At 40.1% G+C, this 27,138-nt stretch overlaps 2 long non-coding RNA genes across 4 annotated transcripts in view; one reads left to right on the forward strand and one right to left on the reverse strand.

The window, feature by feature from the left end:
- The window catches only part of LOC145444995 (uncharacterized), a 38,564-nt gene extending 16,860 nt beyond the window's left edge, over positions 1–21,704 (reverse strand). The window contains exons 1-2 of the long non-coding RNA XR_013916837.1: positions 20,184–21,704; positions 17,098–17,215 (exon numbers count right to left, since the gene is read on the reverse strand). This is a non-coding gene — a long non-coding RNA (uncharacterized LOC145444995). The remainder of the gene's footprint in view (positions 1–17,097; positions 17,216–20,183) is intronic.
- Positions 1–27,138, forward strand: part of LOC145445049 (uncharacterized) — a 199,089-nt gene that overhangs the window by 2,614 nt on the left and 169,337 nt on the right. The window lies entirely within an intron of this gene.

Genomic DNA, 27,138 nt, shown 5'->3' on the forward strand with positions numbered 1-27,138 from the left:
AATATTTCGCTGATCAGGGGTCCCCCAGTTTGCAAGAGAGAGCGCGGTTATGCGAATTGTATTTTGACGAGCGCCCAAAACGACGTGATCCATTAAATTGGCAACATAGACCAATTTTTGAACCGCCAAATATCGAGGCGCCAATGGCTAGTGCTAATCCTGTGGTTTGTCGTCCAAATGTCGTCCAACGGCCCTTTCCTCATTGGTCGGATTCAGAATTGTTAACTGGGGTGAATTTGTCAAAAAACGGTTAGCTACACTGGCTCATTTTGTGAACCAGTGTGCAGACGAACTATTACCACATAGAACCGCGAGAATAATAAATAATTTGTCATTGCCGTTATTTAGTATGTTCGGGGAAATTAAAGATTCTGATGATTGTAATTTCGCAAAGCTTTTTGGGGGTGAATTGATGTACCTAGTCGATATGAACACTAATGTAAATTTTTTAGCAGACACAGGAAGCGTGCCAAATTTGATGATGTCGTCGACGGCGAAATTGGTTTATCCCTATAGTTGGCGAAGGCGGTGTTCATTGCGTATGAATTTACAAGGTATAGGTGGGTCGTCACAGGTTGAGTCATTAATATATATAGAAATTGATGGGGTTTCAATTCCTTTTGCGTGTGGTAATGTCCCGTTAAATATTATCGGATATCATTGGATAGACAAGGTTATATCGCTGCCTTCAATTGATGCGGTGTTAAAAAGCCCGTCAATTGCAAGTCACGAGCTGGCTCAGTCCGAAATAGGTGTTCCGTGTTCATTGTCGACATATGCCGTGATAGAATATGATGACGAAGGGCGGGAAATAAAAACTTTGGCCAAACAAAGAAATAACGTGAAGAACAGCAATCGCGAAGCTGTTTCGGATGTTAGGTCGTTAGAAATTGGAAAGTCGCACCCGTGCCAATTTAATAGTGACAGCGCTGTTAGTATATGCGCTGAAAATATTGGTGAAATGCAGGCACGAAATTTGGTCACATTCGGTGTAAAATGTGAGTGCGACGGGTTGAAAAGTTTTAGGGCGCAAGATCTTTTCAATCCAATAGGCCCCGAAGTGGATGTTGACGTAAGCGTACCGAAGCATCAAAAATCTCATAGTGGAGAGTTATTTGCCTCGTTTCTAACGACAAATAAAAGGCCAAAATATTTCCCGCGAAAAGTATTCGATGGTCCAATAACGGAATATGTGTTGCAAAATGAATCGGATATAGAGGTTAGATTGGAATTGGAAGAACTTCGTAAGCAATCCGTATTGCTGTCAAAAACGCCATTCCAACAGCCCGATCTAAATGACGACGCCAATGCTATTATAGACGAAAAAACATGGAGAGCGGTGTATGAGCCGTTCGCCGCGGAATTAGAAGATCTCGTCGGGCATCTACAGGGAAAGCAGGCCATGATGTATCCATGTAAAATAGAACTAAAAGATGAGTCGACTACTCCTTTTGTGTCTTCGCCTTATAATTTAAGGGGTAAAGAACAATCGACTGCTTTGGAAGAAGCAATTGACAAATTTTTGCATCTTGGTATTGCAGAAGTTGGGTTTGCGGATTGGATGTTGCCTATATTTGTGGTTCCGCAAAAGGTGAACAGCGCCCAAATGAAATCTGGGGGCTGGACCCAGAAATGGCGTGTAGTGCAGAATTTACAGCCGTTAAACTCGAAAATCCGAATAATGGAAATAAATATGCCTTTAGTAAGCGATATGAAGCAATTGGCTCAAGGTTGCGAAGTCCTCTCATTGATCGATTTACAGAAGGCTTATTTTCATATTGACGTGGCCGAAGAATCAAGACATTTCCTGGGTATTGCGGTAAAAGGGCATTATATAAGATATCGGAAATTACCCATGGGGCTAATATTTAGCGGGGCTTTATTTACTATTAACATTTTAGAGGGGGTTATACAACCAGTTCTTAAAAAATATAAGGCTTATATGGAATCCCAAGGTAGAAAGGACGAATTACTTTCAAACCCAATTGAGGCTTATATTGACGATATCTTTTTATGTACAAAAAATGTGAATGATCATTTATTCCTTCTTAAAATTGTATTCGAGCAACTTGCACTAATGAAATTGACAGTCAGTGTACATAAGTGTTATTTTGGTAAACGAAAAATCGAACTGCTGGGTTCTACAATAACCGGCCGCAATATTGAAATCCAACCTCAACGCTTGTTTGCGTTGAAAACTATGGCACCCCCAAGAAATATTTACGAATTGCGTGGGTGGATAGGATCTATACGGTATATTTCTGATCACGTACCAAAACTAAGCGTAAAACTAGCGAACTTTGATTCGCTCACGGGCAATGTGCCTGCGACGAGGGCAAAATTAACGCCCGTATTTTGGACAAGGCAACTTTTAGAAGATTTTAAAATAATCCAGCATAGTCTTGATGATCCTCAGATTTTGTTTCATTTTGATCCCAAATTGCCATTGTTCGTGGAAACTGATGCTTCAGACGTTGGGTTTGGGGCAGTAATGTTCCAAACAGAACTGGGAGCCACACACCCTTTCGACACGGTGTATCCTCTTGCGTATTATAGCCATAAGTGGGTCACTTCTACCGCGCGGGCGTATAACGCTTGTACTAAAGAATTGAAGGCACTTCGTGATTCGGTTGAAAAATGGCAAACTACCTTACGATGTACTCCTTTTACAATAATCACAGATAACGCTGGAGTATATGGACTACTTCAGAGGATGACCAGCCGGGGAAAGCATCCTAGCCCTGATCTGTTATTACAACGATGGTTGAGTTATTTGTCCGGTTTTCAGATAAAACGAGTTATTAATTTGAAAACAGATGAAGTGTTCACATCGGATGGTCTGTCTCGATCTTATTGGATGCAGTTCGCGGCGGACGACCAAGACCCAGGCGTGTGGACGGTGGTCGCTGATAATCAAGGGGGCGATACAACTGGGGGTGAAGTGAGTTCAAAAAAAATTGCAGAAAAAATATGTCGACGGGTACTACAACATTGTAGGCATGAGTCTTGTAAATATGTGCAAAATGGCTACCACCCATGGAAACAAGTTCAATTAATATTGCTTGAAAGTCTCGACATCAATTTTCCGATTGACGAATTGAAAAAGGTGTTATTAAATTGCAGACGTGCAATTTTAAACGAGACGGGGGTAGCAGCGGCACATGGGCATACTCTTGGACAGACGCCTAAATATGATGAATATGAAGGTAACGACGCTTTATTCCACATAACTAAACAAGAAAATTTGAAGTCCATAATACAGGGCGAATTAAAATCAATGAATCGCCGCTATATACATTTCACAAATAGGCGTGCTGAGATTAAAGATAGACATCGACAGAAGGTGGTGAGCGCACAACCTCAAGTATTGCGAAGATTGGGATATCATTTTTGGCAATCACCGAACCCGGAAGTTATTTTGTGTAAAGAATCGATCCCAGGGGTATTATTAAGAGTGGAGGAATGAAATAAGGTGATATTTACTTAGTAGAAAATGGCCTGAGAATTAATAAAGTAAATAATCGCAAGATGAAGCCTTGGTTGTTGTCATTATATACCAGGCTACAGTTTAATTGGTTTAAAGGCGGGTGTATAATATAGTTATCGGTGAGCCACATGTTTCAGATTTGAAGAATGAAAATTGATGTAATCCTAAAAAGCTAATATTCGGTGGATCGTTTCTCTGAAATAGCGGGAAGATTGCCGGAAAGAATACCCATAAGGCCTGTGATTAACAGTCGGAAATATGAGTCATATGAGGCTTCGGTCATACGATCATTTGTATGGTATTGTCGTCATGGGCTAGAGTGTGCACCATGACAACAGATATGCGGGCGGAAAATGCGCATGCTCCTATGTCCTTGGCCTTGCATTTCTACGAGTTACGTTGCTTCGTGCATCAGCCCCACACATTGCATAAGTTATTATTGTTTCCATCCAGAAACTTGCTTGTTGTATGTATATTTCTCAGATATAAAGGTAATATTGATGTAACACTTATTATCGATATCTCTCACTGCAAATTGCAAGTACGATGAAAGTTGCGAAAAGTTATCACAAAAGTGGTATCGGATATTATCTTGTTTCAACTGATACCAACGTTGGGAATACATTTTCACAAAATGGACCTATTACTATGTTGAATGTCATCAGGATAATGGGATATATTCCGTTATGATCATGAACTTGCTGGAAAAATCAGGATAGCTAAAGGTTGTACCATAGGGAAGCCCCGCTGTATGTTGCTGATTGTAAATGTTTCGCACAATTACTGGGGTGGCATGAAAATCAGTCACCAAACAAATACGAAAGGAGGAATGTGACTTTAGAAAACTGCAACGTGGAAGATTCTGGAGATCTTATCTCATAATATGGTGACATTCAGCTGTGGATTCACAGACTGCATCTCAAGGCAGGGAGCAAATGATGCACTGCGAATGATATTGGGCGCCTTTAATTTTGTGAACTACAGACACTGCTCAACGAAAATGCCTTGCTAGATCACTAGGTTACTCTCCAGTCTCCAATTACAGTGCAGATGGCTGTTTTTTATGCACTTGGCAATCATTTTTGCATGTTACCCGTCATATTACAACTTTGCAAGGTGTCAGCTGTCTGTGTTTTGGTTTGTAGTCAATAGTGTCTTCTGGTTAGAGCTATCGAAAGATATCGGGGGCAAAACTTAGAACACTCCGGAAAACTCCGGATAAATATCTGCTGTAAACTCCGAGCCCACTCCGAGTATCACAAAATTGGCAAAACTCCGCTCCGGAAACACTCCGACTCCGCTCCGATGCTCATCACTGGTGCTTGAAGGGTCAGGTCTTTATAAGAACCCTCCAGCACTCCTATGCAAAATACAGCATATTTTATGTGATTGAAAAATGCTTGATCGCAGGAGTTTTTTTTAGAGTATGGCACAAATGACCCATGAGGTCCCAGTTTGTCGAAGATGTGCGAATCCACATGTTTGTTTTGATGTTTTTGCCTGATGGTTTGGAAAAAAAAGCTTCAAAGCTCTCAAGGAGAATAGTCATATTAGAGCTCGCTGACTTATGATAGGCTGCTCCAACTTGTGCTTAGTTATTTTCTTTCAATTTTCCATTTTCTGTGTTTCGAGTAAATGAGAGGAGCAGAGAAAGTCAAGATGCCGTGTGTTCGGCTTTTTAGCGCAATCCATCTTGAAAGTTCATAACAGTTCAATAACCATGTAGCAGCGGTTGTTAAACTTTTTAAACAGCGACAAAATTCTGAGGCTTAGTGACATCACGCGACCCAAGCCTTTCACATCAGAAATAATGCATTTTTATCATTAGCATGCTACCATTTTACGGGCATGTGAGACGCAGAGAACCCGCATACACTATTTATAAGAAATACAGCTCTACGAAACATGTCTGATACACGCGATTTCAAATTGGAGAGATTTACACGCCTCTGTGCGACGCATTTGTACTACTGTCTAGTCAGATTGCAAGGACGGGATTATTCGGTGCTGACTGACTGCCAAGCAGCGACGGTAATTGTAGGCCGAGGTTTTGTTACTGCTGATCTTTCTGCCACCGCACTTTCCCAGCAGTAGGTTGGCCAAACCTTCACATCTTAATGTGTCCCGACGACCTCGACCTCAAAAGAAATTAGTCTCATTGGCCCGCACCCGCTCGTTGTACACCCATACACTGAAGAATCGCAGAGGTCTTAGACGGTGTTTTCTAGAGAAATCAGTTGGACAGTCGTGAATTCAAACTAATTTATGTAACGCAAATGTTGGGACATTTTCATGGTCAAGCCATATTTTCTGCATGTCTCGCATATTGGCTATCGTTCCCTCCACATTTAATTTTTCAAAAACTACCACAAGTCGTTACGACACCTTCCTATCTTTTCATTGTCTCGCAGTTTTATGGTGATTTGAAATGATGATAATATTATTAAACTGATTCAGTGACCTTGAGTATAAAAAAACTAACCACGTGCAATCGCGCCCAGCGCGAAGGAATTTGTCGCAACAAATTTAACGAATATTATATACATCATAAAGGGGCACTGCACTCTAAAGTCTAAATACGATGTGGTCTCAAATTAAACATGAAATCGGGAAAATGTTTTTGTCCGAGGCCATTTTCTTGGGAAAGCCACCGTGATGGAGAGGTAGCTAAATGAAAATTCAAACTATCCTCATTCCTCGCTATTTGAATTAATAGTCATCAATAGTGGCGCGGCTGCGAGTCTACGGCTGCTTAACCCCTGCTTAATCTCCACTTGCACTTGCTCGACGCGGCCACCATATTCTATTCACTTCATTTCTTTAAGTCAGTGGTTTTCAACGTTTTTGTCTTAGCAGAACCGTTTTGGACCGTCATGGACCCCCGCGGACCCCAAAAGGTTTAGTTCAATTTTAGCTCTATCACCGTGCAACCGTCGTCGTCTGTCCTGAAATGTCGGCTGTAGGCTAGTGATAAACAACAACAAGATGACCGTTATTAAAAATAACATCACAGCCAATCTATTTATGTTGGAAGTGGGAATAAGTTTATTACTTCAAAGCTGATTCTGTATCTTAACTTCTTGAAATATGCGGTCGTGCCTTGAAAATCCGCGACGTCTGTTTAATATGAACAAGTGCCGAAAATCGATTTGCGCAAAGATAGCTAGTGGCGGATGTAATAACAACGCATGACACTTTCGACGACACCTTTGGGTATCATCGCGGCATGTATGATAGAAAAAGCGATTTTTAGTTAACATATAACGTCCAGCATAGTGATTGATATCTAGCAGTTCATCTTGAAATTGTTCTGGAATAGCGGTAATGCATACCACAGGAGAAAACGGATTTTACAAACATTTCTATTCTAAAACGTCAACAAAACATCTTTAAACAGCATTGTTTGTAATGATAGGCTATGAGCAATTTGGCAATTAAAATGAGTTTGCACAGTGGAATATTTCATCTCCGACGGCCGTTCTGTTTATGTGAGTTATTAAGTTTCAGCGGTCATGAAGAGAAACGGCCACGTGATTTCTCTAATTAAAAAAGTACGGATTAGGAGGTTTTGTGAACCCGCTGATAGTCCTTCGCGAACCCGTGATTAAGGAACACTGTTAACCGATAACTGGCACGCTGGGTTTTACTGACGCCCCATTAATTATTATTACAATCAAAATTACAATATGACAATCCTTTCTGGGATGCATCGAGCAGAAAAAGCGATGATTTACTTCAAAAACTAAGATATCGGATTCTCCGCATTATTATTATATGTGATGAGTCAAATATACAAGATTTGATGAATCTAGAAGTTTTCGAGTGCATGTATCTATTCCAATGCGGTTACTACCCTGGAAAATTCAATGGCTTGACAAATTCTCGGCAGATAATGAGTATTGCTGTACCTTGTGAGTCACCAAATAGTTTTGAGGGGTCCGTGAAACATCAATCAATATCACGAGGAATATGCTAAAAACCGGGTATTAAATCCTGACTTTACCGCTAATACGACAATTCATCATTCACACGATTACAAAGTAGACGACTTTCAGGCCGGAATTGGGATAATCAATAGATATCAGCAGAATTTGAAATGAGTGAAGGAGAGACCTGATCTGTACATTTGGCATAATGATTATGCATTTTCCTGTAGTCAAGTCACAGGCATGATTCTGAAAGATTCAGCCCATTTTCTGGGCGTGTTTTTTCCGAGTGGATGTTTGATTATTGCATTGGCTTGAATAAAGGTTTACCTCATATCAACTGCTGTAACGATGGTAATAGATATGCCATGAATGATATAAGTAAGAATTTTATGCTTTCGGGTCCGTCAAGGCCGTGCTAAGTAAAAGTGTGAGAACTCCTCAGTAGTGAGGGTGGATCAAATATACGCAGGCCAATCAGAGAGCGCCACGTCATCCTAATTGCCACGCCCATTTTCACACCCGAAGGGTATATTCATCTGCTACGTCATCTGTGCCACATCATCAAGCGCCACGCCTATAGTGCCACATCATCAATCCATTGCTATATCATCACTGCATTGATTGCCGCATCTTGATACTTTTCTCAGATATTCTATTTTGTGTATTTAGGACTAATGTCATCCGTCCATATTTTTAGACTTGATTTTATCTGTACAAGTTACGGTTTCTGCAGTGTCCACATTTTACGACTTATGATTTCCACGTCAAAACTTACCTTGGCTAGAATCGACGGCATGATTTTTGTGATAAGGACCTAGGTAACATTCAGAGTCTGCAACGATTGTTTGGATATACATTATAGCAATACCGCACCAAACTATAGGCGGTTATATTACTCTATTGGTCAGAGATAACTCATCCGTCCACATTTTTAAACTTGATTTTATGTATACAAGTTACGGTCTCTGCAACCGAACTTCAACGTAACGATTTTTCAGTAAGCAGTTATGTTTCCATGCTACTTTTACTTCTATTTAACGGGTTTTCATAGCGATTTTGAGTGCAGGCAGATAGCGGTTTCGATTTCCGAGGTCTCCACATTTTAAGCCTTATTATCAGTTCGCAGTACAACCGCTACCCGTATAATGTTTGCATGTCGAGTATAAGGGTATTTAACTCAGCACTAAAATGCCAACGGACTAGCCGCAGGGCCCGGTTCTCGTCGCTATAATTAAACGAACACCTTCGCCGCAGGTACGCGATCCCCGACGTTATAATGATAGGGCCAAATTAGCCGCATGAAAGCGAGTCTAATGAATATAACGACAGACACCAAGTTAGTTGAAAAGTAAAACTAATCGTGACCGATGCAAGACGGATTGAAACAGCGCTTTCGCTCGATTCTTGTAGTGACCACATTTCATACGATTCAGTCCTTTTCATGTCACTAGAATAAGGGTGATTAAACCGACAGTGAAACGCCGCCGGCATCTTATAACGTAATAATGTAAGCTGCGTCGGATGCTGCTATAATGTTAGGAGCGAATATAGTAGAAAGTCCACGTCTACGCATACTACCGTAGTAGAACGCAATTCACGCAAAAGTCGATATTGCTTTGTGATGATTTTGATGTTGTTCCATACCGATTGGGAAGATAGGACTCCTAATTCCTTAACTAACTACATAATCTTTAGTAACGTAGTCAGAAGCATAACGGAATTTACGCAAAATCGGTATTGCTCTGCGATAATTTTTACCACTATGTTTTGATAATAACTTGCTTCCGAGAAATAGATAACATTCATTATACGTTAGATGATACTTTTCCTTTATATTCTATTATGTGTATTTAGGGCTAATGCGACATCACTATGTTGGCGACAGGCCTGATTTGAACACACTAATTTTGCAAATTAAACTTATCACCCACCACGAACACTCAGTGAAGAGCATACCCTGGAGCACCCTCATAAATGCTCTACAATTCGTGACGTATAATATATACTGAGCATATAATAAGCTGACAAAACTGATACTTGAGTACTCCGAAATGTTCCATTGTCATAATGTCCTACACCTGTGAACCAATCTTCAAGTTGCGCATTCAATGTTTAGCTCGGTAATTCCGTTATTAAAGTTGAGTATGCATAGGTACGTGCTACGCTCCCGCAAAAGTCGGTATGGAACTGCGTTAGTTTAAAATTTGTTCAATCATGAAATGCGTAACAAAATTTGACATGGTGCATTGTCATAATAATGTCTTACAACTGCGTACCGAGTTTCAAGGTGGGGAGTCGAATATTAACATGGTAATTCCGCTATTAAAGTTGACTATGTATCGTGCTACGCTACGGAAAAAGAGATTTAGCCAAAATTCTGTATCGAACTGCTTTGGTTTTAAAGGTGTTACATCATGAAATGTCTGACGAAATTTGGTATGGTGCATTGTTATTATGTCCTACAACTGTGTACTAACGTTCAAGGTGAGAATTTAATGTTTAGCATACTAATTCTGTTATTGAAATTGACTATGTATGGGTATATGCTATGTTCACGAAAATCAGATATGCGTAAAAGTCGGCATTCGACTGCGATAGTTTCAAAGGTGTTCCATCATTAGATGTGTGATGAAATTTAGCATGGTGCATTGCCATAAGGCTCTACAACTACGTATCAAGTTTAGAGTTGGTATTCAATGTTAAGCATGGTAATTCCGTTATTAAAGTTGGCTATGTATGGATACGTGCAATACGCTCCCGCAAAACAGATGTATGCAAAAAGTCGATGTAAAGCCGCGTTAGTGTTAAAGTTGTTCCATCATGAAATGTGTGATGGGATTTGGTATGGTGCATTTTTATAATGTCCTATAACCGCGTACCAACTTTCAAGGTGGGAATTCAATGTTTAACACGGTAATTCTGCTATTGAAATTGACTATGTATAGGTATATGCTATGTTCACGCAAAACAGATATGCGTAAAAGTCGGTATTCGACTGCGTTAGTTTTAAAGGTGTTCCTTGATTAGATGTGTGATGAAATTTAGCATGGTGCAACAAAAGTCTGTATCGAACTGCTTTAGTTTTAAAGGTGTTACATCATGAAATGTCTGACGAAATTTGGTATGGTGCATTGTTATTATGTCCTACAACTGTGTACTAACGTTCAATGTGAGAATTTAATGTCTAGCATACTAATTCTGTTATTGAAATTGACTATGTATTGGTATATGCTATGTTCACGAAAATCAAATATGCGTAAAAGTCGGTATTCGACTGCGATAGTTTCAAAGGTGTTCCATCATTAGATGTGTGATGAAATTTAGCATGGTGCATTGCCATAAGGCTCTAACTACGTATCAAGTTTCGAGTTGGGATTCAATGTTAAGCATGCTAATTCCGGTTTTAAAGTTGGCTATGTATGGGTACGTGCTATACGCTCGCGTAAAACAGATGTACGCAAAAAGTCGATGTAGAGCCGCGTTTAGTTTTAAAGTTGTTCCATCATGAAATGTGTGATGGGATTTGGTATGGTGCATTGTTAAAACGACCTATAACCGCGTACCAACTTTCACGTTGGGAATTCTATGTTTAACACGGTCATTCTGCTATTAAAATTGACTATGTATAGATATATGCTATGTTCACGCAAAACAGATATGCGCAAAAGTCGGTATTCGACTGCGTTAGTTTTAAAGGTGTTCCATCATTAGATGTGTGATGAAATTTAGCATGGTGCATTGCCCTAATGTCCTACAACTACGTATCAAGTTTAGAGTTGGGATTCGATGTTAAGCATGGTAGTTCCGTTATTAGAGTTGACTATGTATATATGTACACGCTACCGAAAACAGATTTAGGCAAAAGTTGCTATGGAACTGCGTTAGTTTTAAAGTTGTTCCATCATGAAATGTGTGATGAAATTTGGTATGCTGCATAATCACAATGTTCTACAACTACGTACCAAGTTTCAAGGTGAGGAGTCACATATTAGCATGGTAATTCTGTTATTAAAGCTGACTATGTATATGTACACGCTACCGAAAACAGATTTAGGCAAAAGTTACTACAGAACTGCGTTAGTTTTAAAGTTGTTCCATCATGAAATGTGTGATGAAATTTGGTATGCTGCATAATCACAATGCCCTGGAGCTCATTTAGATACGTTTTTAAATGTAGTTACACATTCTTGAATACTAATTAAAAAATAAAAAATAAAGAGCGAAAAATTACATTTTATCCCGGGACGTAACAAGAAAAATCGTATGAATTTGTAAACTACTTATTCGGTAAACTACTCTTTACTTCACAAAACAAAGTTACAAAAGTAAGCAGATTTATATGAAAACCCGTTAATTAGAAGTAAAAGTAATAACAATGCATCATACCACATTTGATCACAATTTCATGATACAATACCTTTAAAACTAACGCAGTTCTCTACACACTTTTGCGTAAATCTGTGTTTCGCTAGCGTAGCACGTACCTATACATAGTAAGCTTCAATAACGGAATTACCATGCTAATAATCAAATCCTCACCCTGAAACTTGGTACGCGGTTATAGGACATTATGAAAATACAACATACCAAAATTTCGTCAGACATTTCATGATGTAACACCTTTAAAACCAACGCAGTTCTATGCCGACTTTTGGCTAAATCTGTTATCCATAGCGCAGCACGTACCTATACATAGTCACCTTTAAAACGGAATTACCGTGTTAATAATCGGCTCCTCACCTTGAAACTCGGTACGCAGTTGTAATACATTATGACAATGTACCATGTAAAATTTTGTTACGCATTTCATGATTGAACAACTTGAAAACTAACGCAGTTCTATACCGACATTTGCGTGAAACTGTTTTGCGGGAGCTTAGCACATACCTATGCGTAGTCAACTTTAATGACGGAATTACAGATGTAATTAGGTTTCAGCACTTTTACAACGATTCTTCTTGCTTCCTATAACATCCCACTCGAAGCCCTCGTTATTAGGCTATGATCTCAGCCTATGAGCTATGTCTTGAAGCCTAATGGGACTTTGCAAACTGTTTCGATTTATTCTACCCGTTTTAATTTAAGGAAGCCCATTTCACTCAATGTATCGATGCCTACAGTATAGAGTATACTCTACAAAATTTTCTGATTAATTCTCCCTATGTTAATTTACCATAAGACAATTTGACTCCTAAAGTCCGAAATACTCGTTCGCTTGAGCTAAACCGCAGCGCCAGGAGTGGAATTTTATAGTTCTTGTAAAAAGTTGTTTGTACACAATATATGTTTAAGGTAAGTCCTACGCATTCATGATTTCGTCCGAGTTTGTATTTTAGTAATATATACTAATTTACGATACCGCGTTTGTAACTTGTGCAAGTATAGGCCTACAGAAATAGCATAGTTCTTGAACCGTGCTCAATGCTCAATAGACCATTTTTGCTATTTTTCATCGCCATAAGTCATTCTGGATCGCGTAAACGCATCGTACGATATAGATGAAAGTTATGCAAATTCTAGGATCCTCATTTTCAAAGTAGCTTAGATCTCGAAATAAGCTCCGACTCGCTATTTTCCTCAAAGCATGGAATTACACGAGTATCACCTTCGATCGCTGAAGAAAAGGATGAGATTATATCCGAAGCATATTCCTTGACCAGGAATTTTATCATGTACGAACTCGATGGCTCATGCGTTAAGGTAAATACGAAAGCAGAGAGAACCTTACGTCGAGTTGGGGATGAAATGTTCGAGCGACATCGAACTGTCCTAAACGCAGTCTCCAAACGTCTCCGCTATAGCGATGTAGAAGTCAATGAAAAATATAAAGAATATTTACCCGATGAGCGAATGTTCCAGATGATAGCTGATGAAATTTGCAAAGATACCAAAGAAAATTGGGGTAGGATTGTCTCCCTTTTTGTGCTCGGTAGCATTCTTGCTCGCAAGAACGAGGATGAACATCATGGGGAGCATATAGAAGCTATCATACAGACAGTCGGAAATTACATTGCTAGCAGAAGACTAAAGTGGATAGTGCGAAATGGAGGATGGGTGGGTGATTTACATGCTTTGCTTAGGATTTATAAATTATCTTTTAGCTTGAGATATATAGTGTATCCGCTCCCCAGAGCCCATATCATCTCTCGATGATGAAACTCAGCTTTACCTTCCAATTCGGTTCCCGATACGATAACTTTCATCCGTATGATCATTAAAGCTTCTATTTTTGTTGTAGGATGGCTTTGTAGGATTCTTTGACAATACCGCTCTCGACTACAATAAAGTTTGGAAGGGACTCGTGTTTGTCGGAATCGGACTGACATCTATAGCAATGGCATTATCAAGATAATGGATGCTCGCATGTTTTGTCTCATGTAATATTTTAAGAATAAAATTTACTTATTCATGACATATTAATAATTCTACTTGTACATTTTTTCACATTTTATAACACTTCAAATAGTACTTAACAGTTTCAGTTTTAATTAAAATACGGAATATAAACTAATCGAAAAATTCGGTAACCAATTTCATGTAGGCTATGCATACAAATGAGGAAATTACATCAACTCGTGTTACACTAGTTGTATCGAGTTATCGAATGATTTTTTCCTTGCACCAAAACAACTAGAATGTGTAACTACATTTAAAAAAAAAGTATCTAAATGAGCTCCAGGGCATTGTGATTATGCAGCATACCAAATTTCATCACACATTTCATGATGGAACAACTTTAAAACTAACGCAGTTCCATAGCAACTTTTGCCTAAATCTGTTTTCGGTAGCGTGTACATATATACATAGTCAACTCTAATAACGGAACTACCATGCTTAACATCGAATCCCAACTCTAAACTTGATACGTAGTTGTAGGACATTAGGGCAATGCACCATGCTAAATTTCATCACACATCTAATGATGGAACACCTTTAAAACTAACGCAGTCGAATACCGACTTTTGCGCATATCTGTTTTGCGTGAACATAGCATATATCTATACATAGTCAATTTTAATAGCAGAATGACCGTGTTAAACATAGAATTCCCAACGTGAAAGTTGGTACGCGGTTATAGGTCGTTTTAACAATGCACCATACCAAATCCCATCACACATTTCATGATGGAACAACTTTAAAACTAAACGCGGCTCTACATCGACTTTTTGCGTACATCTGTTTTACGCGAGCGTATAGCACGTACCCATACATAGCCAACTTTAATAACGGAATTACCATGCTTAACATTGAATACCAACTCTAAACTTGATACGTAGTTGTAGAGCCTTATGGCAATGCACCATGCTAAATTTCATCACACATCTAATGATGGAACACCTTTGAAACTATCGCAGTCGAATGCCGACTTTTACGCATATCTGATTTTCGTGAACATAGCATATACCCATACATAGTCAATTTCAATAACAGAATTAGTATGCTAAACATTAAATTCTCACCTTGAACGTTAGTACACAGTTGTAGGACATAATAACAATGCACCATACCAAATTTCGTCAGACATTTCATGATGTAACACCTTTAAAACCAAAGCAGTTCGATACAGAATTTTGGCTAAATCTCTTTTTCCGTAGCGTAGCACGATACATAGTCAACTTTAATAGCGGAATTACCATGTTAATATTCGACTCCCCACCTTGAAACTCGGTACGCAGTTGTAAGACATTATTATGACAATGCACCATGTCAAATTTTGTTACGCATTTCATGATTGAACAAATTTTAAACTAACGCAGTTCCATACCGACTTTTGCGGGAGCGTAGCACGTACCTATGCATACTCAACTTTAATAACGGAATTACCGAGCTAAACATTGAATGCGCAACTTGAAGATTGGTTCACAGGTGTAGGACATTATGACAATGGAACATTTCGGAGTACTCAAGTATCAGTTTTGTCAGCTTATTATATGCTCAGTATATATTATACGTCACGAATTGTAGAGCATTTATGAGGGTGCTCCAGGGTATGCTCTTCACTGAGTGTTCGTGGTGGGTGATAAGTTTAATTTGCAAAATTAGTGTGTTCAAATCAGGCCTGTCGCCAACATAGTGATGTCGCATTAGCCCTAAATACACATAATAGAATATAAAGGAAAAGTATCATCTAACGTATAATGAATGTTATCTATTTCTCGGAAGCAAGTTATTATCAAAACATAGTGGTAAAAATTATCGCAGAGCAATACCGATTTTGCGTAAATTCCGTTATGCTTCTGACTACGTTACTAAAGATTATGTAGTTAGTTAAGGAATTAGGAGTCCTATCTTCCCAATCGGTATGGAACAACATCAAAATCATCACAAAGCAATATCGACTTTTGCGTGAATTGCGTTCTACTACGGTAGTATGCGTAGACGTGGACTTTCTACTATATTCGCTCCTAACATTATAGCAGCATCCGACGCAGCTTACATTATTACGTTATAAGATGCCGGCGGCGTTTCACTGTCGGTTTAATCACCCTTATTCTAGTGACATGAAAAGGACTGAATCGTATGAAATGTGGTCACTACAAGAATCGAGCGAAAGCGCTGTTTCAATCCGTCTTGCATCGGTCACGATTAGTTTTACTTTTCAACTAACTTGGTGTCTGTCGTTATATTCATTAGACTCGCTTTCATGCGGCTAATTTGGCCCTATCATTATAACGTCGGGGATCGCGTACCTGCGGCGAAGGTGTTCGTTTAATTATAGCGACGAGAACCGGGCCCTGCGGCTAGTCCGTTGGCATTTTAGTGCTGAGTTAAATACCCTTATACTCGACATGCAAACATTATACGGGTAGCGGTTGTACTGCGAACTGATAATAAGGCTTAAAATGTGGAGACCTCGGAAATCGAAACCGCTATCTGCCTGCACTCAAAATCGCTATGAAAACCCGTTAAATAGAAGTAAAAGTAGCATGGAAACATAACTGCTTACTGAAAAATCGTTACGTTGAAGTTCGGTTGCAGAGACCGTAACTTGTATACATAAAATCAAGTTTAAAAATGTGGACGGATGAGTTATCTCTGACCAATAGAGTAATATAACCGCCTATAGTTTGGTGCGGTATTGCTATAATGTATATCCAAACAATCGTTGCAGACTCTGAATGTTACCTAGGTCCTTATCACAAAAATCATGCCGTCGATTCTAGCCAAGGTAAGTTTTGACGTGGAAATCATAAGTCGTAAAATGTGGAAACTGCAGAAACCATAACTTGTACACATAAAATCAAGTCTAAAAATATGGACGGATGACATTAGTCCTAAATACACAAAATAGAATATCTGAGAAAAGTATCAAGATGCGGCAATCAATGCAGTGATGATATAGCAATGGATTGATGATGTGGCACTATAGGCGTGGCGCTTGATGATGTGGCACAGATGACGTAGCAGATGAATATACCCTTCGGGTGTGAAAATGGGCGTGGCAATTAGGATGACGTGGCGCTCTCTGATTGGCCTGCGTATATTTGATCCACCCTCACTACTCCCCTCCTCCCTAAATCAAATAAATATTTCAGTTGTCCATCCTTGTATAGTGTGTCAGGATTGGTTGGCGAATTGAAGGAGAAATTGAAACATTCATCGCAATAGCATAAAAATATTGTCAGTCTCCTATATGTAACAATAACGGGATATTCATTCTGGATCATGGATTACAAATACCTCGCACGTTTCCATTCGATTACGCAATCGAGTACATTTCTTGCTCCTAAAACTCGGACTCCCACAGGCTCCAAGCCGTTTTCTTATCCTTATGCATTTTCTGAATCTCTCAGTTATACTGAAAAATAATATTAGACTCGGTAAAACCAAACCTTACAATCGTGCAATGACAGTAGTTGCTCTCGTCGATCAAACCACCCGTCGCGAAGATGAACAAATCGTACAATGTACACTCTACAGATCCAGCGATTTTGTCTCTATACCGACTAGTTACTGATATGTCATTTGACTCGAAAATTTCACTTCCAGTCACGAATCTCACGGGAGTAAAGTCATGTCTTAGATTGGAGCGGTTCTCAATAGCCACTCCGCGGACCGGTACCGGTTCGTGAAGTCTCCTGCCGGTCCGCCAAAGATAATTAGACTTCTCTATTTGAATTCGAAATTTCTAGACATTTTAAGAGACAAATAAAACATCAAAGTGTAAATTGATTTAGAAGTATGGCATGAATTTCTGCATGGTCATGGTCTGCTTTCAGCGTACATCTCAATGGTGCAAGTATCTCACGAAACTGTTCAAAAGTTGCCCACAACTCGTGTCGTACAAGTTTTATACGTGGAGTCTACGGAGACGTTTACGAAAACTTAATTCGTTAATTCTGATAGTGCGAATAATCGACACAGAGGTTTATAATAGAGACTATAGCAGTGGTTCGCAACGTGGGCGATTTTGTTAAAAAGGAGTTAAAGATAACAAACGGGCGATTTAGGGCTACATGCTAGAACGTCCAGTCAGATATATTTAATTACCCGGCAACCGGATACCGGCACAAGATATAGGCTACACGTGAGAAATTGTTATTCCGGAACTGCCGCGAAAGTCGACTAAAAAAGAAGTGAACTCGCCACATCATATCCACAGATACCGGGATTGCAGCGACAATTTGGCCTTTTTAGTCAACCTACTAGCGATCAGAGTTCACTGTGTTTATATGTCCTCTTTCTCCGATCAGAAAATATTGGAGGTGATAGATATATGTCGAGCTTAATAAGGGGGAGATGAGTCGAAAAAAGGTCGGGAACCACTGGCCTGTAGTAGACAGCAAAGTCGAGTTCATTTCAAAAGACCCAAACAATCACAGTGGCATTATTGATGTCAGTTGACTTCGCTAGCTTCTCGCAGAAACATCAAGAGAATCACGTACAAATATATGATATCAAAAGGGCAGCGCATAATGAAATTTCCATTATTACATTTGAGTTGCATACATTTGTAGCCTTTAAGTTTAGGATTAATTTGAACATTTTAAGGTACACCAGTCCGCAACATTTGTTTGGATGTTTTACCAGTCCGCGTGGTCAAAAAGATCGACAACCACGGACTTTAAGTCGTCATTTCACTGGTATGTGAATATGTGCACGGCCGAGGTGGCCGTCGCATTCCGCAGCCCTCATTATGCAGGAGATGGTTGAAAATGACTTGTGGTATTTTGCTTATTTACGTTCCATTTCGTTCCATGCAATTTCACTTGCTTTGTACTGCTCATTAAACCGCGACACGCGGGGCAGAGAGGGATTGTCCACACTGAGTTCATCTGGTAACTATATGATTGGTTTATCAATTTGACAGGACGTATCAGGGTGATTCAAATTTTAGAGAATATTTAATGTTGCATATTTGCTTACAGATACATGTTCATAACTTCTTTTACGTTAGAGTCGTACCATTATCACGCATCGTTTCTCACAGAATCGACGATAGAAATTTCAATAGAGGTACTGTACATGGGCTTATTGGAACGAGATTTGAAAAGGATTAGTTTATCAATGTATCGATTTCGACAAATTTTGAAACTTAAAAAGTAAACTTGGATTGAAGTTTACAGTAATCTACAGCAGACTACAGACGTAGAAAATTGAATAACCCAAGATAATTTCGTTTCGGCTCGATGCTTCGCAAAAACTTTAACAACATCGTTAACTTATTATATGCTAAATATGTAAATTTCTTCATGGCATGGTATGGTAATGTGGCTAGATTCGTGAAAATTTGCATATTTTGGACATTTGTCGTAGAGCAATAACTTTATGTGGTCGAAGAAAACCAGCGCCATTTTTAGAATCAGGATACCAAAATTAGCCCAATGCTAATGCAAAATCAAATTCAACAATTTTTTCGTTCAAAATTGTTGTCCAGTGTAATTGATAAACATAAGAAAATAGGCGAGTGAATGCTTTCGCTTGCTGCAAACATCAAAAGCGAATTAGTTCCGAGTTCAGAGTCCGAGTCCGGCCAATGAGGAGTATGGAATTCCTACCTACAAGTGATGGAGGTTTATCCTTGCTACCATACGTAATTTTATCCCACAAGCGATGCCTTACATAAGTTTACAATGAATATGAGCAGCGCTACAAGTCGGCATTTCCGCATTCATAATTAAGAATATTGACTTGTTATGAAAGGCCCGATGTCATCTAGACCAGTGGTTCCCAACCTTTTTCGACCCATCGCCCCCTTTTCAAGGTCAATACCGATCATCGCCCCCCAAATTTTGTGCACCGACAATTGGGCATACAGACTGTAATGACCGGCGGGTTGACTAAAAAAAAAAAAAAAAAAAAGTCATCTTTCTCCGCCCAGAGCTGAAAATAACGTTTTTTCGCTCCACATTGCTAGGTGGATGACTAAAAAAAAAAAAAACAAAAAAAAAAAGGTCAGCCGTTTTTACGCGTCATCGCCCCCCTATCGCCCCCTTCGCTATTTTCGCCCCCCGTCGCCCCCTTTGTCCATTTTCGCCCCCTTCGTCATTTTCGCCCCCCTAGCTCGCCAAATCGCCCCCTGGGGGGCGATATCGCCCACGTTGGGAACCACTGATCCAGACACTATGAACAGCGCAAGAACGATAACAATACCAACAAAAAAATTATAGATCCGGTGACGAGTTAGCTTTCGGAGAAAATCTTGGCATGAACTTCAAAATGTGCAAGCCCAAATTGCGATTTTCAGTACTTTAGATCCCGCATCGAGGACTCCCGATTACATTCGGTGATATTTATATTTCTTTCATAGTATATACAATACATACGTGAGTCCTTTCATAAATCGAGCATATCTGCGACCTGCGCTAGTGCCGCGTATGCTTGAGCAGATAACCACACAAACGAACAGGGCGATAAGTATAGCGGTCTTCATGTCTTAGTGTGTATACCTATAAATTCAATATCATGTTATTATACTTGACAATTCCTACGCCTCTCGTTTCAGAATAGTTCAATAACCTGAAAAAACCTCTAGACACAAAGGTACACAGAAGTGAAGATGCATTCTTATGCAAAATATATGTCATTGAGACAACATGCATGATCAATTACCCGTCAATATGTGTGTCGAGTACGAACGCGAGCTCTCTAAGTTACAGTTATTACTGCCTCATAAAACTAATGCCATATAATTTGGGTGCGACGAAATCATTACAGAGCTCCATCACACTTTTTGTTTTACTGCAAATCATTTTCCTAAGCTCAGCCGTATGGGCCCAGCAGGTTGATTTTTCGGCCTGATTTGAGCTGGAAACTGGTACAAAATCTGTATTGATAATAAGCCGAGCGCCCTATTTCGTCCCACTCATGCCAGAAATATTTTCTAGTCACGAAACATCGGAGCCCGACGCGAATTTTATCACTCATGCAAAATGTTACCCGGCAGGTATAGGCGCCAACCCCCGCGTAAACAAATGCATTGGAGCCGAAGAGAAAACTCGGCCTTGAAACGACTGTGTATCTATATTGGCCATTGCATCATTTGCATATAGGCTACTCGGTTTACAGTTTACACGAATGTGATGTCTGTGCGGAATACAGTGTGCCGAGGACGGTGAACCCTTTCGTTTTGTTTTGCAGTGAATATTTTGGAGAACGGCCCCATCTGAGCACAGACGCACAGACGTTTCTAAAGTCAAGTGCAATGCTTTTACTCCTAGTTGACCGGGAAACTGTTCATATTTACTTGACGTTATCATATTGACTGGAAGGGACACACGGCATATGATTTCCTGGTCACGCAATAAACACGTTCCATATGCACAAGTCATAGCAGCTAAGCACCATTTCGCATAAATACCCATCCATCCCACATATGACAAATTTTAAAATATGCATCAAAACGCTACAATGTCAAAAAACAGTTTTTCCCTTCGAAATATTCTAATCGACATCCGAAATTTAAATCTTGCATGACTATGCCCCTGTGACTGATGCTGTTGCTACTGCTAAAAGGCGCTTTTGTCGGCTGATTAGGCTCGCGAAATAGTTTCCCAGTTTTTCAACATTATACAAAACTATTATTATAGGGGTGCGTTTTGCATAGACATTGTCGCATATTTTCCAACGGGAAATATAAAATGAAAATAATTTCAATGATATGAGTAGACCTGTTCAAAATGTATAATATGAAGGCCTGATCTCGTACCAACTGGACAGTGTAAATTCAGCTAAACGCTATACTCTTACCCCACAAGATTAAGTGACAGTAGTATCAGAAATGCAGCAGCCAACGTACTGATTATTGAAAACACTCAGCATCCTGTCAGCTTGAGAAAGGATATCCTACAAATATATAAGTATATTCTCAATATCACTACTATATCCTAAATATTCATAGGTGGTCATACGAAAAATACTTCTACGAAAGTACTCCGAGCAGGTTTCGCCTCATTGAATTACTTGGCTATCACAATTCCAACCTGATATTTGACAGTTCATTCTACCTTTCATCATTTCAGAAAAGCAACATATTTATGTATTTCTATTAATGATCGGGCTCATATAACGCGTGCTATTCCCATAGGCTTAGAAACAACGCCTTTCATTTTTCTGCATCAACATCAAAAACCTTTTCAAACAGTATTGGGTCTGAGGCTTATTTCGACGTCGGGAATGTCTTTTCTATCACGCGTACAGGTATTTATAGCAGTGCAAATTGCACAATATCCAATTCGAGAGAACTGCTTCAAATTTTAAAAAAGTGGATTTTGTTTGAGAACGCGACCAGCAGAACTATATCTGTGGTTTTCCACTCACTCAGCAATGAATTCAGCTGTCTTATCATACATATGCACGTAAATGTAGGCGTTGAAAGTTCTCGATTTAGTGATATTTGCTGGACTCCACGTATGCCTTCCGACAGACGACCTATAGTTGATATAAACTAGAGGCATAGAACCTCTTCAATCACGTATTTATCTACCCATATAAAACATAATTGAATTTTAATGTAAACTTCAAGTTTAAAGCATATATAGACCAAAATAGTCTTCACCGTATTTACCAACGTAGTGTACCTCAATATCTGCTGATGTCATTGAGACACATGTGGTCCATCGAAGTTGTGAACAAGTTTTTTGAACTCTGGCTACATGTCAGACGTAAAAATGGAAAAGCCCTTTGTGACGGAGCATGACATAGGCCTACTTGTTACGCGACCAAAAACCGAAAACAAAGAATCGAAGAACAAAAATAACCTAAGAATAAGCTACTACGGTCACTATAATTCGAAGTAGTAAGCAAGAAGGGGGGATTTCGTCAGACTGTGAAGTATCGTCGGCGATGGAACTTTAGCCACTGATCGCGCATGGTGGCCCTTTCCTTACATTTAGGGTCCTACGACAATATGCGACCAGCAGAGCGAAATTATGCGCCCCGTGAATAAACGCAAACCAGGAATAGCGCGCGGCCCAACAAAGAAGTTTTTCTATTACTTGGTTGTGGTACGTGTGAGCGATCTTTTGAGTAGTGACAACTATCTTTGGAGGCAATGAAATAACAGAATAATCAAACTAAGAAATTACTGACAATTGGCGAGTTCGACCCTCACCCTCGAGAAACCTATGAATGTCTCACCGTATGGGATGAACTTCAACAATGAACATAATATATAGCTCAAAGTGTGTAATTTCGTTTGTTTTTATCAGCTCTACGGGTAAATCTGATAATGATAACGTAGCCTGTATACAACATGCAAGTAACAATAGTATTGACCAATTTTATTATTTACCTTTAAAACTTTTCGCGCTTGGCGCGGAAGTGCGGATCCTGTGAGTTTCCGTAGCATCATTATTCTAACATACCATAACGTCTGTGCGTGAAATGTAAGTGTAAATATCTCCCATAAGTTGAGTTAATCATCGAAGAAGGATCAAAGACGATCGTTTAACTGCGTTTTTCATAAATCTTCAAACGGCGAAACACGCGGGCTGTATGTCTCCTGCTCCTGATATAAATCATGTGCTTTATGGCTGCGGTAAAAGCGTTTTCATACAAACCACATACTGGGGCAAACATTCTCTCCGTTATTCGTTTATACTGTCGTTTCGTCATGAGTAAAATATATCATGCTTACTACAATGGTAGCTCTAGTAGCCTAGTCAGCCAGTCTCGCCAGTTGCTTTGGTGTCTTTGTTGTAAATCTGGTGTAACTCAAAGACACCGATTTTAAATGGATGAACAGCTCAAATATTATATTTTTATCATATATTTGCAGTCGTTTTAGCGCTGCAAAGGCCAACAAATCTTCAATTAAATACACATAATACAGCCAGCTCTTCGAGTACTTATTTTAAAAGCACTCTGGTACCCACTAGTGGTCGGCTTAGCACAGTTCTAATGGCATTGCGTCTGATGGTGTATTTGTCGAGTAGATTGCAGAATTGACGCTTGCGCTCTCTTAAGTACAATACCTTCGTACGAAATTCATTCACTGAATTTTCGCGCTCTGCTGCAACATTAACGAAGGCTATATTTCATCAATACATTCGGAATGTGAGCAATGTTCCCTCTAATATTTCACGAGTCTGCGCAAACAGGTTAACTTACTGCGCAGGCCCTTGGACAATAGTGCGCAATCAGCCCCCAACATAAGGTGATAAACTGAACTTCTGGGGGGATTCGCCCCCCAGACCCCCCTATCGGACTCTGCGCTTTTTGCCAATACTTATCCTCTACATCGGGGGCCGGTTGGGAGGTTGTCTCGCCTGAACGCGCGAGGCGCGAAAATTTTATACGATTCATGATTGAATCGGTCAATATGATCGGGAATTGCACATATCTATTGCTATCCATTTTTATCCTCGCTCTGCTCACATAATCAAATTTACCGGTAAAGCTGATCGAGTGAGGTGTGTTAGAAAAGGTAGGTCCTCTAAATATTAATTAAACATCTTCGGGTGCACCCGTTGGTATAATGACTTCGTTACATGATGCTATTTCGTGACCTCCTATTGGCTATGTCAAAAGACATTGAAATCGCTCAAACGTACTAAACTAAAACACGAACACGATTTAAAATTGGTATTTCTCTACTCGCAAATAATGTTCCCTCGACATGGCATTTGTCTTGTTGTGGGACTCGGATCGCCAGCACATAAACATTCAGCGCCAGCCATTTACGCGCCTATGGACAATTAAACTTATATGTATGAATCGAAGTTTTTGGTCAGCATATAGGGCAGTCCTTTTCGGCCAAGGTTTTCTAGCTGCTGATCGTTTTGGCGCACTTCTCGGAGTCGCATGTCACATGGCCTATAACTTCATATGTCTTGGTGCGTCGTGGCAAAGTAATGGCCGACGCCCAAGTGCCCATTTCTCATCACGCGTATTTTTTGTTGTGGGAAGGGTACCCAATAATCAAGATATTTGACAAAATTAATTCGCGCGCGCGCGAAAAATATTTTGAAAAATTCCGAAAAAATACACCATGATATGTGTTAATTCACGAAATAATTTTGGGCTTCCTTCGATCTCGGTCCCCTAATTGATGGTTTTGGGTGCGGCAGTTACGGTCCTGAGGAAATCTTACGCAATGTTCATGACACGCGAAGTAGACTATGCGCTAGTTTCTCGCAGATTAACTTCGAGCTAGCCCATTGTTATTTATAACTTTGTTAAACCATGTTATTTCGCCATACCCAGAAAATAATGCGCTAATCGCTCAAGCGTACGAGACCATACTAAAAAAAAACATTTTTCGTTGGGCGCTCGTTATTGCAAATTCTCATTTCTTAACGGAGCGCAATATTTACTTTTGCGGGCCGCACTTGTACCGCGGTGTAAGACTTCAGCGATAACACTATTTGCCCCTGGCAATGTTCCCTCTAATTTTTCACGAGTTTGCGCGCCTGCGTGGTCCCTTGGACAACAGTGCGCAACGACTTAAAAAAACGTCACTTCGGATTTTTGTGCGCAACTTAGATTTTCTGTGCGCAGAGACCGCTTCAGCACTGCGCATTTGCGCACGTGTGCAACATAGAGGGAACATTGAATGTGAAGCTCTGAGCTCAGTTTTATTCAGACACATTTATCCCGTTCGATACGGCCTCAGTGGTGAATGAATATCGCAATTGTATAATGCTGCGGCCAGCTGCGTCTATCCGTACTAGGAAATGCTACCAGTGTCGATTGCTCATATCGTTGCTTGGTTGCAGTCAGATTGGCATCATGTTTATTCAGTAGTGAATTCCGTTTTAAGTCTCATGCGATTGTGCAATTGTAATAATATTGGAGTGTATACTGGTAAGAATTTTAGAACTACACTATAGATCAGGGGCGGGCAACATACGGCCCGCGGGCTGGATCTGACCCGCGAAGGGATTTTGTCCGGCCCGCGGACAGTTTTCCATCTTACATGATAATGTGACCCGCGGCCCCAGTCTGCCTACATTCCCCACTATTTGCTCAGTACGTCAAAATCTAGTGACTGTATGTTATTATATACGTGTATGCGCAGCGTGCGAGAGTGGAGCGTACGCTCGTCGAAGCGAGAAGACTTGCATTATCTGTGGCGAGATAGCGTAGGGGTATAATCCCCTGCTACAACATCAATGGGTTGTGGGTTCGAGTCCGACCGCGGTCGACTCCAGAATTCCTACCTAAGTGTTGCAGGTTTATCTAGGCTTCTCCTCGCCATCTCATTCGCGTAATCGGTGTCTTACAAAAAGCCTAGAAGTGGGCGGTGCTACAAGTCGGCAGATACGGAATCAAAAACAAGGAATATCGGGCTGGTTTAAATGACCACAGTAGTCGACGAACACCACAGGTACCACAAACAACCACAACTTGCATTATTGGTATTTACGATGTACTCAAACCTAATGTCATTTGTTTTAATCGCGGTGTTTGTCGACTACAATGGCTATTTACACCAGGCTGATATTTCTTATCTTTAATTCCGTGACCGCCGACTTGTAGCACGGCACATTTCTATAGACTTTTGTGAGACACCGCTCATGCCAGGGGTTGCTAACTCAAAACGGGTCGAGGGCCACTTTTCAAATTTCGTAGAGGACGCGGGCATTCATTCAATATCAAGATTAATTAGGCCATACAGTTGAACAACGGCGCTATCTCGTCACCTACTCAACCTTAATGAATTGATACCTTGATAAATTTGGGGTACCGGTCTTAACGAACGCCTTGAAATCCTAATTGAGGATTGCACCGTGTGTTGATTGATCATATAGAAACAGACACGGCGGAGCCTGTATGTCAATGCTATTCTCAAATCCACATTGTCTTCGTCATTATAGGCGAGAAATTGCTTTGAAGTGACATTGCTGTCGTTAAAATGCATTAATTAAATACGATTTATTCCTTGTATATGTGGATTAAACGGGCGAATAATGTATCGATTTAGCAATCCGGCCCGCCAAGTACTTAATTTTCCTACATCCGGCCCGCCGACTGCAGAAGTTGCCCGCCCCTGCTATAGACTTTCCATGACGCTATAAGAATCAGCCACACGAGCGAATAGCACACGTGAGATTTTATCAAGCCATTCATGGTATATGGAAATACTGTACCTGTACCTGTATCCGACAGGATAGCGTAATGGTGAAGCGGGTTCGATCAAAAGCCGGGACACCCCAAAGATCCGAATAAAAACACTGATATCCATGACCTCTCTGCTTGACGCTCTTGCATTACTGGGATAGCATTGGAGGGGGGTGCAAGACTTAGAGAGCCGTCAAAGGCTATATCTGCTCCTTGCTT

This window comes from Botryllus schlosseri, chromosome 1 (genome assembly GCF_051294905.1).
Source record: "Botryllus schlosseri isolate E-star chromosome 1, Bs_hap1, whole genome shotgun sequence".
NCBI classification, from domain to species: Eukaryota; Metazoa; Chordata; class Ascidiacea; order Stolidobranchia; family Styelidae; genus Botryllus; species Botryllus schlosseri.